This window comes from Oryzias melastigma, unplaced genomic scaffold (assembly GCF_002922805.2).
Source record: "Oryzias melastigma strain HK-1 unplaced genomic scaffold, ASM292280v2 sc00547, whole genome shotgun sequence".
NCBI lineage: Eukaryota > Metazoa > Chordata > Actinopteri > Beloniformes > Adrianichthyidae > Oryzias > Oryzias melastigma.
In genome coordinates, this window is record NW_023417140.1 from 13,473 (window position 1) to 17,264 (window position 3,792).

Sequence of the window (3,792 nt, forward strand, 5' to 3'; positions counted from 1 at the left end):
CCCTGATATTCTGTTTGCACCCCAAATAGGGGCTGGCTAGATCCGGCCCTGGGCCACATGCTTTTATTGAGGGATCTGATTGGTCTATTTATAACTTGAGTTACTTGAACTACAGCAAAAATGTCATCAATAAAAAGGTTTAAAAAGAAGATGTTAATAAAAATGGATCAGAGCCAAAATGGTTCTTCTGACCAAAAGAATGACTGAATAAAACTGTTTCTCTATAGAAGTCTATAGGATTTTGGCTTCTTGGAGCCAGCAGGTACTTCCTGTTTGGAACGCCAGGGGGGAGGGGTCACTCAGTCCTTTTCTATTATACAGTCAATGAGAGGAGCATATGAGCTCCATCCAGATGTTTGCAGCTGCTGGAGCTTCTTCAGATGAAACAGCTGGAAACAGCCTGATACAGATGTTGAGTCCAGAGCTCCAGTACAGCAGAAGCTCCTCCTCCAGCAGAAGCTCCTCCTCTTCTTCAGCTGGACCTGGATCTCCTCACTGACCATGTGGCCTAATGGATAAGGCGTCTGACTTCGGATCAGAAGATTGAGGGTTCGAGTCCCTTCATGGTTGGAGGATTTGAAGAGTCCAAGAAAATCATCAAAAAGAAAACAAATACAAGTTAAGAAGTGAAAGTTGAGAAAGTTGAAAGTTGAAAGAAGTTGAAAGTTGAAAAAAAGAAAAAACTGTTCAGTTAAATGCATAGAATTTGACTCAACTAATATTTGAGAAAAGGCACAACCTCTGGTGAACTTGATATTTGATTATACGTGTTACGATATGATGTTTCAGCTGCTTGCACCTAACATTTTGATACTGACATAACTTTCTCATTCCAGAACAAGAGCCATGCCCATCTTACATAAAATTCATGGACTTCCGAAGTGCCAAGTCAAAAGAGCGTCAGTCATTTGATGTTGGCCAAAAAAGATTTAGGCAGGCATCCAAACGTGTACAAGTATGTTTTCTCTCTTTTGTGTACTTGTGTGTAGTATGTATTTTTCTGTCTGTTGTATATGAACATGGATAATGAATTTTATCATTGTGTTTCTAGATAAATATTGGATTGATGGTATGGATTTGAAACCTGTGAGAGGGAAAACATTACCATTGTTCATAGATCCAGAAATCACTGCGCCAGATCTTTTAGAGAAGGCTGTTCAGAAACTGAAGGCCTTCAATAAAGATATGGCTGCTGGACCATTTGTGCTCCTGTACCTGGATTGCTCTGAAGTTGTCAATGTGCCAGGGTCTGACAAACCATTCCAATTATGAGAGTATAAAAATGAAATTGGAAAGGCCATTTCAAGAATAACACTCTTCATTTGTCAAGAGTCACACTTTAAAGGAGGTTTGAAGATTTTATAAGCTAGTGTTCAGACATGACCACATATTGTACCAAGTATTAAGTGATATTTTTCTGTGTTTATTTTTCAATTCCAGAGAATGATGAGGTTGATGAATCAGATCCAGAAATTCATAACTTCAAGGAGCACTGCTGAGTTCAACATGGCTGACACTCTGGTATCTTTATTTTCCTCTGTTCAATGTTAGTTTGAATTCATGTGTCTACAAATGTCTTTGGCAAGTAATTAATTCAACTCAACGAGAGCAACAAAAAATGATTAAAGTATTAACAGCCACAGTGACTAAGTCATTGTTAATTGATTTCATATATTAGCTACTTTAAGTAATATTTTAGACATATTTGTAACCCAGATCGGGACAGCAACAGAGTCCACTCCACAGCTGTGAGGCTGCTGTGCAAGACACCAGCCGCCCCAATAAGGGTGAGAACCACGGCAATGACCCCAGACCAAACCAGCAACCCCTGATATGATAGATTTCCAAATGAAATCCATATAGCAATGATCCATATATAATCGATTGATTAAATAGTATTGACATTTTTTTTTTTAAACTGCTTTGTTTTGCTGAGGATTGTATAAAAATGACAAAAGTATAGTAGCGGACTGAGTTGGGCCGAGTGTCTGTTTGGGTCTGCTAATGTCCAGAGTACATTGATTACATTATGCACAGATTCTTGTCAGCTCTGTGATCTGTCAATCTGCCTGTTCAGAGTTTTGGGTGAATAAAGGGAGGGCTGTAGGATGAGACTGATTAAAGGCATTTGAGGGGACCCTCTAATAAACTAATAAAGGAAAATGGACTAGAAACAACTTTTGTGGAGTGTTCTTCTGTTGTTTTCCTCTTAACCACAAAATAAATAGACTTAAAACAAATAAAGTCTCTGCATCTCCACTGTGCAGACCACCTGCCGTGCTACCTGCCTCTACTTCATGAGGTAAAAAAATGAGCCTTTATCATGTTATGTATTTTATTTTTAATAAAATAAATAAGAATAATTTAATATTCTTTCTTAATTAATTAATTGTTTTATTTATTTTGATATATTCCGTTTTATTTAACTTGTTAATAACAGTGCTCAAGCAAGCGTAAAGTTATGGGCACATGACGCATTAAGAGACACAATGAGAGGCGAACATGTTTTGAACGCGTGACGAGAGATGAGGGGAAACGCAGGAAGAATCGATCTTTGGTTAAAAAGCCAGTCAGAGGGAGGAGGTGGGTGAGGGGATTGTTCCCACTCTCCCAACTATCAACTACCCACTACTAAAAGACCCTGTAATCTGTATTAAGCACATCTGCTCGCCATAAAAACCTGTGATGCACTGAATCCTCCCAAATTGAACTGTACATAGGAGAGTTTACATGGACTTGTTTTGCTTGTGTTAGTTGAAAAATACATGAGGAAAGCCCCTTGAGAAAATAATTACAAAATTAATCGCAATCGCTATATTGAAAAAAATAATTGAAATGAGATTATTTTCCAAATTTGTTCAGCTCTACTTATTAGAAGCTAATTTTTCTCACCCCCATCTTTTCTCTCTCAGCCCTATGAACCACAAAAGCAAAGCACACCGAGGTGTCAACCTCAAGAAGAAAGGTGTGGGCGGCATTTGCCATAGGACAATTTACAAATTACTTGAACTGCATCTGGAGAAGAGCAGCAGATAAATAATTAACCCTTGTGCTATCTTATAGGGTCCAGATGACCCAAGCGTTACATTAATGTGTTATCCCTTCCATGACAAATGTGGACAAGATTTCATGTCTGTCATGGACATCATTGAAAATCAAAAATCATTGAATATAATGTTGAGCCCGCTGTCTTGTTCGCTCCAGATGACCCGACTCCAAATGTCAACATACAAATGATAGCACAAGGGTAATTAAAATACTTAGTCAATGACAGTGAAAGTGAGGTGTATAATGTTATCAATTTTATATTTTATATTTGTTTCAGAAATTCACAGGAATTTCACAGAAAAGTCAAAGAACGTTTTACATGTATCTGTATTACTGCACATTTAGATTTGATCACATGACATCCAAGAAAAGAGTTTTTAACCCTGCTGATGAAATGCCTGAAAGACAGACCCATTTTTGATGGACCAGATGGCCATCACTTCTTGGTCTACAACTCCAAAAGTATGCAACAGGTTTGGATATGGTCTCTACTATGGTTTTTCTTTAGTTTCTAACCATAAGTGACTATTGACTGAAAACTAAAATATTTGAATTTATCTTCGCATTTTGTTTTCTGATTGGTATCATTTGCCAATTATCAATAGCCAAATGGCATGTATGATATGTGATGAGAAGGAAATAAGAATGTAGCAGACATCCTTGTGATTTGCACTAGTCAATAAGTTAGAGATATTGTTAAGAGATGTCAGACAAAGTGTTTGTTTCAGTTCAGAGATCTTTGGA

The 3,792-nt window shown here is 37.5% G+C and overlaps 1 non-coding gene across 1 annotated transcript; it reads left to right on the forward strand.

Annotated features, from left to right (window-relative positions):
* Positions 1 to 497: 497 nt before the first annotated feature.
* trnar-ucg lies at positions 498 to 570 on the forward strand. The gene has a single exon. It is a non-coding gene; the product is annotated as a tRNA-Arg (tRNA).
* Positions 571 to 3,792: the final 3,222 nt, after the last annotated feature.